At 47.8% G+C, this 16,544-nt stretch overlaps 1 protein-coding gene across 1 annotated transcript in view; it reads right to left on the bottom strand.

Moving 5' to 3' along the window:
• Positions 1 to 16,544, bottom strand: part of LOC144770841 (DBH-like monooxygenase protein 2) — a 323,758-nt gene that overhangs the window by 100,630 nt on the left and 206,584 nt on the right. The window lies entirely within an intron of this gene.

Here is a 16,544-nt window from a genome sequence, read left to right as displayed (position 1 = left end):
GTTCGGCGATGTGCTACCCAATGCTTAATTTGTAAAATTTGAAGTCTAGGTGCTCAATTGTTTGTAGGAGGCCACACTCACGTCCCCCTGGCTCCACCCACTTACTATATTGGCTCCCCCCACATCCTCAACTGGCACGGCTGAAAGGAATATGTGATGTAACAACGCGAACAAAATGATTGCGGTATGTTAGATCGCAGTTTTTACAACACATGTTGTTACGTCGTTACAATGACTTGCGCTAGAGGGCGCTGGACTTAGGAATAGTAAGATTTACTATTCCAACACCAGTCTATGTACAGTAGGGAAGGTGTTGGAATAGTAAATCTTACTATTCCTTAGGTTAAAGCGCCATCCAGCGCAAGTCGATATAACAAATTGCGTTGTAACCGCTGTGCTGGAACTGCATTGCGGAGTACTCACCGCGATGTAAGGGATGTTTCCTGGCTGAAAGCCACATGTAATACGCGATCTGAATTTCTACCTTGTTAATATAATGGTTGACTTGATATGTGTGGGTTTTCAAGCTCCTTGGAAAGTATCTTAATAAAATCAAGGCAAAGCCGCAAAAGAGACATGATGTCTTAAGTTTTGGAACCGAAGATAATGAATGTTTTCTGACCATTAAAGGCCTGACTCCAAACTAATTCTGATATGACTATCTACTTCCGTTGTATTTTGTGTCACCCAAGTGTCGTATGGTTTATGGGCCTCTTTTTGCGTGCATGTTAAGTTAGCATGGCTTGTTCGAAGTTTAAACGCCATTTTTCCCTTTTGCTGTTTTTGCACATGACACTGCTTAGCTGTTTTTGCTACCTTAGCTTGGATGAATGTCTATACATGGGAAAAGGGTTGTTTTTCGACATATCTAGACATACATCATATCTCCAGTCTGTACAGTGAGTGCTGAGCCGCCATGGTTATCATAACGCGAGCCTGTTTATTGGCTTGTCCGTGTAACATATTCTAGACACAACAATTTGGCAGCTGCAAGCAGAGTAGGATTCTTGCGCCTTTATCAAAGCACACTTGCCAGAATTGCACACACTTGGAAGATTCCAGGCATGCAGAGAGACTATCCGATCCTGATGTAATTTACACTTAAGGAGCGGACAGGTAAATGGGGTCCCCCTAAGAAAGCTCAAGAGACCTTCTATAGTTTTAGAATACATAGTTCGTAGATAGGGAGAGTGTTTAAAATTGGCGTTTTTATCACCTGTTTGCACTATCATTGTAACATGATTCCTCCTTTTGTATTTTATGGAATTGTAACCATGCTGTCTGTATTATTATTATCCATATGTATGCTGATGTTGATTAAAGTACTGCGCTTGAGATCACGTTGTTAAAATAAACATTTTAACCTTACATGTCTCTATTTTACTCCTGTTGTGGACTGGTATGAACGTATAACAAAAGAGTGTTCTCACTTTCCACCATTCCTGAGATGGTCCTAAGTCGCATGTTCTAAGTTGTCTAATCATTGGTTTCTTTGCTATAGGACGAACAGCTAATGTGAAACTGATTGCTAGTCTGGTAGGGGATTTTGGGTACTAAGGTGAGTTTTGGCACACCCTAGTTCACTGAGGTCCTAAGTCTCTGTGCACAGTTCTGTGTTTGCGCAGAATTCCTGTTACACCAGGCTTGCCCCTAAACTGCCCCTGACCAGTCTATTACTAAAATACAGTATGATATATGGCATTATAGAGCTCAGAGGGACAAGCCCACTATGAAGGCATCTATCACATGAAGAATGTATTGGAGTCTGCCAGAGGCACAATATGCACCTCCCTGGCATATGCACAAGCTGTAACTGAATTTATGCACACCATTCAGTCCTGTAATATACCCAAAATTGTAATTGTAATTTTTATAGCGCTTCCACCCATGACGAGGCATCATAGCACTTTTCTGTGAGTATCATGCTACTTCGGAACCCAAAAAAGATTAGTGGTGGGTTAATACAGGGAAATATATATTAATTTGAGCAATGGACCTGTGAGTCTGTTAGTTTCATTGAATCGGATAATGGAGGGATACAAGAGGGAAGTGTCTAGAAAGTGTTTTGTAGGAGATTGTAGTAAAATGAGGTTTGGGATGGGTCGAGGGAGGGAGAGAGGAGGGAAGAATCTAGAAAGGGTTATTAGGGCAATCATAGTAGTGAAAGGAGGTTTGGGATGAGTAAAAGGAGAGCTGAAGGAGGGACAAGTCATTAGAAAGGGATTTACTCTCACCAGTGCATTGTAAATGGGCATAAACCGAACATTTCTTACCCAATTGCCACCTCTTAGCCTTAGCCCTTAAAATAATGTTCCCAAAATACAACAGTGCCTTTTGCTCACTAACATGAAGGTAATACACAATGAGGTAGCAAAGAAAACAATTGACAACATACTATAAAGAGGTCTATGTTTGAAAGGGTGCATAGAAGAAGAGACAATGACCCAAAATAATTTGAATGTTGATACCATCCTGTTTCATTTTCATGTATAGCAAACGCGACATTTGAAGGTTAATAAACAGTACAAAATGCACTACACACAATATTAAAAATGCACAGCCTCATTCCTGTAATTGCTGTTGTCATGTGTGACAAAGTTGTCACAGCTTCACGTGCACTCTGAAGACCGATGAATGAAAGGAGTGATTTGAGGCTTGGCTTATTTACTGAGCATTCACTGTATAGCGACTGTAATTTAAGTTGAAGGAGTTTAGTACATTTTTGCTGCCATAATGGCAAATTAAAGATTGCCAGGGTTAACTTTACCAGAAGGTGTACGTACCCGGCAACTACCCTACTCAAGTCTTCCGCAAAGGCCCCGTGATAACGCAACAGTATATCTTTTTTAAATAAGTGGTGCTGGTGTAGCAAGATTTTTTCACCTAAAAAAATGAGCGCACTTGATCCTTGTAATCACCTTGGCTACATTCCTTTCAGCCCTAGCAACAGTCCCTCAAATTCTGATGAGGCGAAAACGGAATAATTAACCACCTATGAGAGCCATGATCCTCACTGAAGGGAGTTGAATGAAGTCTACGGGTTTCTCCATAAACCCGAGCTACAGGAAGGCCCTTGCAAAGCACTATGAACAAATATTATTGGGTCCGATTCACAAAAATAGTTGTAGCCTAAATTTCTCTGACAAGAACATCAAGGGATACAGAAAACCCGAGAGTATATGAGAGTTCACATTTTTGTAAGTGAAGGAGAGTGGCATAAATATGGAATTCCTGTGGCTCTTGTGGGTGGGGGAATTTGAGGTACTGTAAATTGCACTGACCGCACACAAACTGTTTGTTTCTATTCCCGATCAGTTTGCATGCATTAGTTACGCTATTGTTTTTGGGAATGAATTGTCATGTAAATGAGACAAGAGCCTGTTTTTTACAATCATCTATTTGGAACCGGATTTCCACTTGTGGGAATTCTGCATTGCATAATACTGAAGTGTTACCATGGTGCTTTCTTTTATTATATCAGTGATGTTATTCGTATCATCATCACTAGTCCCATTATAGCTACTAATAGGCAGACAGTTTTGAGTAGAATAGCAAGGTGAGGTAGACATCCATGGTCTATACAGAGCATAAGCCCATTATTTACTAACAACTAGTCCCAAGAGAAGTTATCGGGATCAAGCAGTAACTTTAAGCCCTTACTCTACAAAGTATAAAGCAGGCGTGCCTTTTAAAGTCCTTTATTACTGACCTAGAGAATGGTGTTAGCCATGTAAATAGTAGCCATGTAAATTGCTTGTTCTGTGTTGCTGATCTTGGACTACAAAAGACCTGGCCTTGAATATTTACCATTTTTTCTCAGATATGAAAAAAACAATATTCATTTTAGTGAGACCCTCTGTATGACGTTTGGGGGGGAAAAATGACATATTGATGCCTAAACCTGAAGGTAACTTATGAGTAAAGATATTTGGATAAACTGTATTCGGAGGGAATAGGAAACTTATCGAAGTCATGTCTAAATAGACTGCAATGTTTTTAAACACTCTATGGTGAGTTCTAAGTCTGTGCATTTGGGAAAGTATATGTTGCCAAAATGGACCATTATCAGATTTTTTTCAACTAGGCCTCAGATAAACCCTGTGAGCAAAGCAGGATGGTGGACCGGAATGCTTTCAGGGATTGGAAGAAGGCGTCAACCTTGGACTGGGTGACCTTCCTTGCCACTACCGGCCCCTGTTATGTTATGTTATTTATGTTATGTTATTTATTTATTTATATAGCGCTCGGCTACTCAAAAAGAGTGTCCCGGCGCTTTATTGGAGAAAGGAAACGCTGCAACATAATAACATAACACCAGATAAAAAGAAAGAAAACAAAGATGCCAGACAAAAACTCACAATAAACAGGCTACTGAGTAAACAGCCAAGTTTTAAGGCCTTTTCTAAAGGCCAACAAGCTAGTGGCTCCCCGCAGAGCAAGCGGCAAAGAATTCCACAGCCGTGGCGCCAGCAATCCGAAAGAGCGGCCTCCAAGGCGCGCTTTCTTTACACGAGGAACAACTGCCAAGTACAGGGATTCCGACCTCAGAGACCTGGTCGGTTGATAAAAGACCAGTCTCTTTTGGAGGTACTTGGCTCCCCCCTTGTGAAGAGCTTTATAGGCCAAAGTTAGAGCCTTAAAGGCAATCCGCTTGCGGATGGGGAGCCAGTGCAGAGTTTCTAGCAAGCCCGACGCACTGGAACGCCTGTTCAAACCATAGATTGCCCTAGCAGCGGCATTCTGCACCACTTGAAGCCGCTGCAGCAAGTACTCTGGTAGGCCCAGGTAAAGAATGTTGGAATAATCCAACCTGGACCCAATCAGAGCCTGGACTGTCAATCTCCTATGCTCCTCGGAAAGCAGGGGCAGAAACCTCCGCAGCATCCTAAGGATGCCGAAGCAAGTGCCCGACACCCCCAAGATCTGGGATTTCAAGGTTAGCCTATTGTCCATCTTGACCCCCAGATTCTTGGCAACCTGAGAGGAACAAGACGGGGGGAACATATTCGGTGGCCACCAGGCCTGCCAGTCTGGCTCTGTATCACACCCAAAGAAAAGCACCTCGGACTTATCGGAATTGCACTTGAGGCTGTTCAGATGGAACCAGTGAAAAACAGCCCCAAGGCAATCCCGAATACTCTCCCCATCAAAGTCACCTCCTCTCGTACAAGAGAAGAGGAGCTGGGTGTCATCCGCGTAGGATACGATCCGGGCGCCCAACGACTCCACCAGCGCCGCCAGAGGGGTCATAATGATGTTAAAGAGGGTCGGGCTCAAAATAGAGCCCTGTGGGACCCCGACTCCCAGAGGCGGCATCACGGCGGAATCCGGCGGCGCCCAGATCGTTTGCCGGCGGCCGGCTAGAAAGGAAGAAAACCAATCGAACACCGTCCCCCGAAGGCCTATCTCGAAGAGTCTGGCGAGAAGTCCATCATGGGGAACGGTGTCGAACGCCGCCGACAGATCTAACATCACCAGCATGACTTTGCCCCCCGAGTCCAGAACCCCTTTAATGGTTTCTGAGACCTCGAGGAGCGCAGTCTCTGTGCTAAGATGGGGACGAAAGCCCGATTGGGTGGCATGCAGGATCTCGTTAGTTTCAAGAAAATTGGACAACACACCTTGTACGTGTTTCTCCAAAATCTTCGTGAGAGCCGGCAACAGAGAGATGGGCCTATAATTAACTGGGGCCTTCGGATCAAGGCCAGGCTTTTTAAGCAAGGGGATCACCATCGCCTGTTTCCAAGCTTGTGGGACCACTCCATGCTTTAATGATAGATTTAACAGCGGGTTGGCCAGTGGATTGATCACCTCCGCCACTTTCGCTAAAAATTTAGCCGGGCACGGGTCAAGAGGTGAGCCTGATTTTAAATTGCCCACTAGAGCCAAGGAGTCGGTAGCAGAGATCGGTGGAAATACACTCAGCGTCACATCTGGCCTAGCCAGTGGTGATGCGGTGAAGTCCGGTTCAATCTGGACCGCGGACACTGGTATCAGGAATGCCTCCTGGATGCGTTGAATCTTGCTCGTAAAAAAAACTGCAAGATCCGTAGCCCAGGTGCCTGATGGCTTCTCGTCCGAGGAATTAGACTAAGAAGAAGTGAATTCTCTCACAATGGAGAAAATCTCCTTACAGGAGTTCGAAGCGGCTTCTATTCTCCTGGCTAAATATGCTTTTTTTTCCAGACGAATGTCCCGGTGATAAGCCTTAACCACCGTTTTGTAGGTCTGCTTGGCACCAGTATCATATTGTGCCCGCCAGGCTCTTTCGGCTACCTTGCACTGCTGCCGCTTAGCCGACAGTGCAACGGTAAACCAAGGCGCAGAGACCCTTCTCGGTGTCGGGCGAGATGTCAGTTCCGGGGCAAGATCATTTAGCCTGTCAAGAAGCCAGTCCTGCAGGGTCTGCAGATCCCTGTCCAAATCGCCGGAGAGGGGGCAAGGATGGAGTACTGCTGCCTGAACCAGCATCTCTGAGGTTACTCGGTGATATGCCCTGTGGACACGACCCTGTTCATATGCCAAGATAGGCAATGGTTTACCTATGCCCTTGATCACAAATTTGGCAAGGAAATGGTCTGACCATAGGACGGGAGTAATCTTGATGTCCTCAAGAGGGGAGGACGAGAATATCTGGTCAAGAGTGTGCCCCTTCTCATGCGTGGGCTCCTGTACATAAGGGATCAGCCCCAGCGGGGTAAGCGCCTCAGAAAGTTTAATGGCAGCAGGGTCGGACGGATCATCCATCCGAAAGTTGAAATCCCCTGCCACAATACAGTGTTCCGCTTTTAGGGCCAGCCCAACCAGCACCGAATCCAGATCTTCAAAGAAAGTGCCGGGTGCGCCAGGTGGCCTATACACGAGCAGTCCCTTGACGGATTGATGCGGCGATAGAGTGATAGAAAAGGCTAGAGTCTCCGAGCCTCGGATGTCCATTATTGGCAAGATCGTGCACAAAGTGCCTTTCCTGACCAACAGTGCCACTCCGCCGCCCCTTCCCTTGGCTCTATCCTTCCTGAAAATGTTGTAATCAGGCGGGATAGCCATGGCGACATCAGGGTTGGAAGACTCACCCCACCACGTCTCCGTGAGCATAAGACATAGTGGCTTCTCTATATCTAACAGCTCAAAGATGTCTTGCGCATGTTTACATGCTGACCTGGTGTTTAATAGCATGCAACCAAAGTCCACGCTAAGGGTGTTATTGATCTGCCGTGGAGAGAGCGAGCGGGTCGGACGCCAGCCACAGCCCGGGCAGCAAGATTTCCCGAGATGACGTCCGGGAAAAACGGTGCGACAGCCTAAGCCGTGAGGGATGAGAGAACGAAGTTCAAAAGGGGAGTAATGCAGGACAGGAGTCCCTGGGGGACACATCCCTGGTGGTAGAATCCCACCGCCGCCCCGTCCGCCTCCGGGGCGCAGACGGGCAGGACTCTGGCTTGACTCCGGCGAGAGTCCGGCGCTACCACTGCGCGTCACCGCTGCGCGCATGAGGCGAGCATTAAATAGGGCTCACCTGTGTTCCAAGTGAGCGCTAGAGCGCTCAAACAGGTGGCACACTCGCAACACAACACCCCCAAGATGGCGCCCAGCGCCAAACACGAAGGCTGAAGGGAAAGTGTGACAGATCCGCGAAAAGCGCGGTGGGGGGCCCAATTTAAGGTGCAGGTGAGAGGGCTGACAAAGATTGGTTTTAAAAACAGGGCAAATGCAAATTAGATGAACACAAATACAAAAGCGGTATTTTAAAATAATAGCAGCGCTGAGGATTATAAATCAGCAGAATAGCGCGCGTGCGTGCTACTACCTTCTCCAAGGCAGAGCTGCTGCCTAGCTCGCCTTAAATAGGGCTCACCTGTGTTCCAAGTGAGCGCTAGAGCGCTCAAACAGGTGGCACACTCGCAACACAACACCCCCAAGATGGCGCCCAGCGCCAAACACGAAGGCTGAAGGGAAAGTGTGACAGATCCTCGAAAAGCGCGGTGGGGGGCCTAATTTAAGGTGCAGGTGAGAGGGCTGACAAAGATTGGTTTTAAAAACAGGGCAAATGCAAATTAGATGAACACAAATACAAAAGCGGTATTTTAAAATAATAGCAGCGCTGAGGATTATAAATCAGCAGAATAGCGCGCGTGCGTGCTACTACCTTCTCCAAGGCAGAGCTGCTGCCTAGCTCGCCTTAAATAGGGCTCACCTGTGTTCCAAGTGAGCGCTAGAGCGCTCAAACAGGTGGCACACTCGCAACACAACACCCCCAAGATGGCGCCCAGCGCCAAACACGAAGGCTGAAGGGAAAGTGTGACAGATCCGCGAAAAGCGCGGTGGGGGGCCCAATTTAAGGTGCAGGTGAGAGGGCTGACAAAGATTGGTTTTAAAAACAGGGCAAATGCAAATTAGATGAACACAAATACAAAAGCGGTATTTTAAAATAATAGCAGCGCTGAGGATTATAAATCAGCAGAATAGCGCGCGTGCGTGCTACTACCTTCTCCAAGGCAGAGCTGCTGCCTAGCTCGCCTTAAATAGGGCTCACCTGTATTCCAAGTGAGCGCTAGAGCGCTCAAACAGGTGGCACACTCGCAACACAACACCCCCAAGATGGCGCCCAGCGCCAAACACGAAGGCTGAAGGGAAAGTGTGACAGATCCGCGAAAAGCGCGGTGGGGGGCCCAATTTAAGGTGCAGGTGAGAGGGCTGACAAAGATTGGTTTTAAAAACAGGGCAAATGCAAATTAGATGAACACAAATACAAAAGCGGTATTTTAAAATAATAGCAGCGCTGAGGATTATAAATCAGCAGAATAGCGCGCGTGCGTGCTACTACCTTCTCCAAGGCAGAGCTGCTGCCTAGCTCGCCTTAAATAGGGCTCACCTGTGTTCCAAGTGAGCGCTAGAGCGCTCAAACAGGTGGCACACTCGCAACACAACACCCCCAAGATGGCGCCCAGCGCCAAACACGAAGGCTGAAGGGAAAGTGTGACAGATCCGCGAAAAGCGCGGTGGGGGGCCCAATTTAAGGTGCAGGTGAGAGGGCTGACAAAGATTGGTTTTAAAAACAGGGCAAATGCAAATTAGATGAACACAAATACAAAAGCGGTATTTTAAAATAATAGCAGCGCTGAGGATTATAAATCAGCAGAATAGCGCGCGTGCGTGCTACTACCTTCTCCAAGCTGACTAATGATGTTAACGAAAATGTTGAGGCTGTTAACACCTGTCCTCTGGGTTCAGCGGATGTACTAGCTTCTATACAGGAACAGAAATAGAGAAAAGGCAAATCTTTTGCTCTGTGGTTCTCTCCGCACCTGGTCCACTAATCTTGCTTTATTACCTGCTCGTCCATTGCCATCCACACTTAAATGGTTTCTTTAAAAAAAAGTAAAAAAGATTTCTTTATAGGAGCAGGAATCAAATTGTTGTCCACCTCTCCATCTTACCAAAGCTCATTCTTGCTTGCAGTTATTTTTATTTACTGATCCATTCCGGATTGGAGATATAAAAAAAATGGCACCTGTGCATTTTGTAGGCATGTATATGCCCGCTCATTTATGCACACATAAGTCATCACACATGTTCGCTTTATGAGCTGCTTTATTTATTTACTTTGCCCTATGCTGTACCACACTGGCAATTTTTTTTTACAGATGCTTCATGGTATCCACTGTAAGCAGCATGGTCAAACCCAATAGGTCCAAAAGGCAAGACCTATTGGCTTTGCCAATGCTTGTTTTTATTAGTGACAGCTTAAAAAGATAGAATTCAGTCGCCCACCCGCCAGCCAGGAGTGCATGTGTTGACGAATGGGTGAGAGTGAGAGGCTAAACAGCACAGATGGTGTGGGACAAGTAAAGCTGTCTTAGTTTGCATTTTGTTTGAAAAATTACGTTCACCACCACTGCCTCCTGAAAAGAATTTATAGCCTTGGCCCTGACAATAAAGTGCAGGTGCTGAGCACCTGCAAGCACCGGCACAAATTAAGCACTGGTGCTACCCCTCATTAGGCTGATGAAAGCCTACGGGAAGCACAAATAGCCAAGCCTGTGATGTCACTGGTGGTCAAGATGTCATTTCCGCTAAACCTGGTGATTTATCATGTGGCAAACAGCCCATATGTACTGTTCTGTCATTCACGGCCTTTGGGCCTGTAACACTAATTCCACCATGGAGTCCTTACTCATATTATCTGACAAGGTATCAGAACGCTGCTTGCGCTTCGCGCTTCATATGCTGCATCGCTATTTTAAAACGACCTGTTTATTATCTCTGTTTATTTTTGTTATTTTTCCCCTGATTTTAACTAGGGAATTATTTCTCCCCTCACTCTCACTTTAATCGGCTTACTCACCGCTTTTTGAGCGGGTCCGGTTCCGGGGGCGGGGATCTCTTTTAGGCGCCATTTCTGAGTGGTGTGGATTGAATTGGGGGCATCACCTGCGAGCGCTCTAGCGTGCTGGATGAATAGAGGGACGCCTACTTAAGGCGAGCAGCCCTGGAGACAGCCCTGACAAGGTATCAGAACGCTGCTCTGCGCTTCGCGCTTCATATGCTGCATCGCTATTTTAAAACGACCTGTTTATTATCACTGTTTATTTTTGTTATTTTTCCCCTGATTTTAACTAAGGAATTATTTCTCCCCTCACTCTCACTTTAATCGGCTTACTCACCGCTTTTTGAGCGGGTCCGGTTCGGGGGGCGGGGATCTCTTTTAGGCGCCATTTCTGAGTGGTGTGGATTGAATTGGGGGCATCACCTGCGAGCGCTCTAGCGTGCTGGATGAATAGAGGGACGCCTACTTAAGGCGAGCAGCCCTGGAGACAGCCCTGACAAGGTATCAGAACGCTGCTCTGCGCTTCGCGCTTCATATGCTGCATCGCTATTTTAAAACGACCTGTTTATTATCTCTGTTTATTTTTGGTATTTTTCCCCTGATTTTAACTAGGGAATTATTTCTCCCCTCACTCTCACTTTAATCGGCTTACTCACCGCTTTTTGAGCGGGTCCGGTTCCGGGGGCGGGGATCTCTTTTAGGCGCCATTTCTGAGTGGTGTGGATTGAATTGGGGGCATCACCTGCGAGCGCTCTAGCGTGCAGGATGAATAGAAGGACGCCTACTTAAGGCGAGCAGCCCTGGAGACAGCCCTGACAAGGTATCAGAACGCTGTTCTGCGCTTCGCGCTTCATATTCTGCATCGCTATTTTAAAACGACCTGTTTATTATCTCTGTTTATTTTTGTTATTTTTCCCCTGATTTTAACTAGGGAATTATTTCTCCCCTCACTCTCACTTTAATCGGCTTACTCACCGCTTTTTGAGCGGGTCCGGTTCCGGGGGCGGGGATCTCTTTTAGGCGCCATTTCTGAGTGGTGTGGATTGAATTGGGGGCATCACCTGCGAGCGCTCTAGCGTGCTGGATGAATAGAGGGACGCCTACTTAAGGCGAGCAGCCCTGGACACAGCCCTGACAAGGTATCAGAACGCTGCTCTGCGCTTCGCGCTTCATATGCTGCATCGCTATTTTAAAACGACCTGTTTATTATCTCTGTTTATTTTTGTTATTTTTCCCCTGATTTTAACTAAGGAATTATTTCTCCCCTCACTCTCACTTTAATCGGCTTACTCACCGCTTTTTGAGCGGGTCCGGTTCCGGGGATCTCTTTTAGGCGCCATTTCTGAGTGGTGTGGATTGAATTGGGGGCATCACCTGCGAGCGCTCTAGCGTGCTGGATGAATAGAGGGACGCCTACTTAAGGCGAGCAGCCCTGGAGACAGCCCTGACAAGGTATCAGAATGCTGCTCGGCGCTTCGCGCTTCATATGCTGCATCGCTATTTTAAAACGACCTGTTTATTATCTCTGTTTATTTTTGTTATTTTTCCCCTGATTTTAACTAGGGAATTATTTCTCCCCTCACTCTCACTTTAATCGGCTTACTCACCGCTTTTTGAGCGGGTCCGGTTCCGGGGGCGGGGATCTCTTTTAGGCGCCATTTCTGAGTGGTGTGGATTGAATTGGGGGCATCACCTGCGAGCGCTCTAGCGTGCTGGATGAATAGAGGGATGCCTACTTAAGGCGAGCAGCCCTGGAGACAGCCCTGACAAGGTATCAGAACGCTGCTCTGCGCTTCGCGCTTCATATGCTGCATCGCTATTTTAAAACGACCTGTTTATTATCTCTGTTTATTTTTGTTATTTTTCCCCTGATTTTAACTAGGGAATTATTTCTCCCCTCACTCTCACTTTAATCGGCTAACTCTCCGCTTTTTGAGCGGGTCCGGTTCCGGGGGCGGGGATCTCTTTTAGGCGCCATTTCTGAGTGGTGTGGATTGAATTGGGGGCATCATCTGCGAGCGCTCTAGCGTGCTGGATGAATAGAGGGACGCCTACTTAATGCTCCCTACGTAGCGCAGCGGGTTCGCATAGCGGGCGCGCCTTCTCTGCACCTGAGTCGCGCCAGAGTCCCACCCGTCTGCGCCCGTCCGCGTTAAGGACGCGTTGGACAGGGCAGGACCTCTATCTTTAGCCTCAGTGGTGGATATGATGATCTGCTACTCGAGGGACAATTTATTTTCCATTAGACAGCAAGTCTTCAAGTGTAATGCGGCTCCGGTGATTCCTTTGTGTGGCCCCTACCAGTGTGATTGCGGTAGGTGGTCGCTCGGTACTCCCGCTTTGTCCCGTTGTATGGGTAAGGTATCAACCGCTAGAAGTAAATGCCACTTGCGTGAGCTTAAGATTTGGAACTTGAATGTTAGGTCGCTGGTCAAACACTACCATGCTATCCATGATCTGATCAAGGATGAGTCACCCGATATCTTCTGTATTATTGAGACCTGGTTGCAGGAGGCTGACACGGCTATCATCAATTTGGCTTTCCCCTCTGAGTACTCGGTGTACACGCTTAATCGCTCCACTAGAGGTGGGGGAATAGCGCTTGCTGTTAGGTCCTGCTATCCCTGTGATTGGAGGGGCCTAAAAATCATTGGCTGCGAAAGTGCCTAGTTTAAAATCGCCATAAGCCCCCACTTCTCTCTTTCTGGCATGTTGATCTATCGCCCTCCAGGTAGTGACGTGGCGTTTAGGGAGGCACTTCCAGATGCCATTAGCACGCTGGCTGTAGGATGCGCTAATTTTTCCATTCTCGGGGATTTGAATCTCCATTTCGATAATCTGACCGCCCCGGCTGTCAGTAGTACTTTGGCTGATTTGGAGGCCTTTCAATTGTCTCAATTGGTTACATACCCCACTCATGTAGGAGGTCATACCCTGGACCCTTTCATTACGAATCTAGCAGAGGCCAGGGTTATAACTTCTACCCCCCTGGCCTGGACGGACCATTTCCTGGTGACGATTCAGTGCCCAGTGTATGAGCACCCTCCTAAACCTATGGCTAGAGTTGTCCCTAGACGACACTGGAATAAACTCAAGTTAGAGGAGTTTTACAGCATTCTGTCTGAGGACCCGTTGGACCAGTCAGATAATGTGGAAACGGGCTATGACCTCTTCTGTAAGTGGGTCGCTCGGGCCCTCGATTCCCTCATTCCGGTGACTCTGGGTAAATGTGGATCAAGGGACCCTAGCCCTTGGTATGATGGATCCCTTCGTGCGCTAAAAAGTACGCGCAGACGCGCAGAAAGAGATTGGCGGAAAACATATGATACCAGTAAAAAAGCCTCGTATCTCACCACCATCAAATCTTAACATCGCGCTGTCTGCAGAGCTCGTGTGGCGTTCTATGCTCTTGAATTCTGCAATAGCTCGAATCCGTCTAAAACCATCTTCAAGGCTCTTAAAGATCTGATGGCAAAAAAGGCCTCTGTGAAGGAAACTTGTTCCAATTTAACATTGTGAGACCCTGGCGGCCTTCTTTCTTGAGAAAGTCCAAGTTATTTATCGTGCCTTTCCTACTGCTAGGCCGTATGGTGGAGTCTCCCTTAGTTCTCAAGAGCACGTTTTGCATACTTTTCCCTGCCTGCTACCTGACAGTTTCAATAAACTGGCCCAGCAAATTAAGTCTGGTTCCCCGGCAGATCCACTAAGACCGGCTTTGTTTAGGGATCCGTCATCTTTTGATCTTCTACCGGTCTGTTCTTTGATCAATCTCTCGTTTGCTTCAGGTATGGTCCCTACCAAGTGAAAGCAGGCGGTGGTCACTCCCATCCTGAAGAAGCCTTCTCTCGATCCTCGTAAACCCGAGAATTATCGTCCGATATCGCTTCTTCTGTGGCCTGCGAAGGTAGCGGAGGCCCATGTGAACCTGACCCTTTCTGACCATCTTCTGCTAGCCAATATTTTGGATTTTACGCAGAACGGTTTCCGTGCTGGTCACAGCACGGAGACAGCCCTCCTCTTTATGGTAGAACACCTGCGCACTGTGCTAGATTCGGGTCAAACGGCGGCGCTTGTTTCATTAGATCTTAGCACCGCCTTTGACACCGTTTCGCACAGGATTCTTCTTCAGCGCCTTGAGGAAGCTGGCATCGTCGGGCCCGCCCTTAAGTGGTTCCGCTCTTTTCTTACCGATCAATCCTTTTGCGTGGCTATTCCGCCCCACCAGTCCAAATTTCATCCTCTGGACTTTGGGGTCCCCCAGGGATCTTCGCTGAGCCCCACATTGTTCAACCTCTACGTGAGGCCGCTGGCTGATGTCGTCAAGTAGTGGGGCATGACTGTGGTCTCATATGCTGACGACACTCAGCTGGCGGTCACGCTCAGCGGGGATTCTCGCCTGGATGCCCCAAGGTTTCAGAATGGACTTAAGGCGGTTGCCAGCTGGATGAATTCCAACTGTCTCCAGTTGAACGCAAAAAAAACTGAGATCATGATCATCGGCAAGCAGGCGGAACTCTGGGGCGATATGTGGTGGCCTCCTGAACTTGGGCCCACCCCGATCCCGGTAACAGAGCTAAAATATCTCGGAGTGTGGTTAGATCCTGCCCTCAGCTTTGTTTGCCACACTAAGAGAACTGCTGCTTGCTGTTTTGGCATCCTGCGTGGTTTAAGACCAGTTTTGAAATTCTTTGACGCGTCGACCAGGCAGTTAGTGGTGCAGGCGACGGTGATCTCTCGGCTTGACTACGCCAGCTCCCTCCTGGTAGGGGTCAACCAGGCCGAAATCACTCGTCTACAACGGGTGCAGAACGCGGCAGCCAGAGCAGTGGTGGGTCTGCCCAGGTTTTGTTCTGTTGCCAACACCCTGCGCTCTCTTCATTGGCTGCCGGTTAAGCAGAGAATTCAATTCAAAGTGCTCTGTCTCTCTTATAACATCCTGAAGGGCTCCTCTGCCCAGATTCTTATGAATCTTTTGTCTCCTTAAGTTCCTGCCCGCGCCTTACGTTCCTTGGGCCATGAACTTGCAGTAGTCCCCCGGTTCAAGCTTAGTCGAGCTGGAGGCCGCTCATTTCAAGTGCGTGCTGCGGCCCTGTGGAACTCCCTACCTTTAAAGATCCGTGCCCTGGATGATCTTTTGTCTTTTCGTAGGGCCATTAAGACATTCTTATTTCCTTAGTTCTTGGCCCTTTTATTCTGTTGCCTCTTTAGTTGTGTTGTGTTGTCTACCTTGTCAAGCGCCAGGACGCTCCTTCGCTGGAGCAGCTGTGCGCGATATAAGTTTCCATAACATAACATAACATAACATAACATAACTTAACTCTCTTACACAAAGTTCAATTACTTGTACATAAGAAGTCTAAAATATTTACTTCTTTGTTCAGTTATTCTAAGCACCTCCAGTGCCTCACCTGCTCATTTATTTTAGTAAAATTACATTTGTACTGCTAATAATTAAACATTTATTTAATGGTGTCATGTTAGCACCTCGTCCCACCCCCTCCCCTATTTCATGTCAGCCTCTGCGGGGGAGCGCAAGTGAAACCCTGACCTTCGGTTTGTGTCAACTCCCTCCCTGGCAGCTCCACAGTGCTCTCGATATGCCGCAGCAGTGAGACGGTTTGCACCGGCTGCCAGATTCCCTCCTGCCTGATCCCTGCCTGCCTCAGCACTCTTCCCTGCTTACCCTGGTTTTATTTTCATTTTAGCCTTCTGAATTTCACCAGTTTTTAAATTATCTTAATTATTGCCTGATTCTCAGTCGGTTTTCCTGCCGCTGCTGCACTTGTGGCCCCTCCCACCTGGACAGCCCCCACCTCCCAGCACCTCATCCCTTCCCCCTCCCCTATTTCATGGCAGCCACCGCGGCGGAGCGCGTGTAAAACCCTGACCTTAGTTCTGGGTCAACTCTCTCCCCAGCAGCTCTGCAGTGTTCTTGACGCACCGCAGCAGCGAGACCTCCTCCTGGTCAGGGTTCGCACAGGTTGCATTATTTCCTCCTGCCTGATCCCTGCCTGCCTCAGCGCTCTGCCCTGCTCACCCTGGTTTAATTTTTTTTAACCCGCTTAATTTCACCAGTTTTTAAATTATAATAATTGTAGCCTGATTCTCAGCCAGTTTTCCCAACGCTGTCGCCCCTGCGGCCACACCCCCTGGACAGCCCCCGCTTCCGCCTCCAAGCACCTCGTCCCACCCCCTCCCCTATTTCATGCAGCCGCTG

The sequence above is a fragment of the Lissotriton helveticus genome, chromosome 7 (genome assembly GCF_964261635.1).
Source record: "Lissotriton helveticus chromosome 7, aLisHel1.1, whole genome shotgun sequence".
Classification (NCBI taxonomy): domain Eukaryota; kingdom Metazoa; phylum Chordata; class Amphibia; order Caudata; family Salamandridae; genus Lissotriton; species Lissotriton helveticus.
The sequence above is the reverse complement of the archived record's forward strand: the minus strand, read 5'-3'. Positions and strand labels throughout refer to the sequence as shown.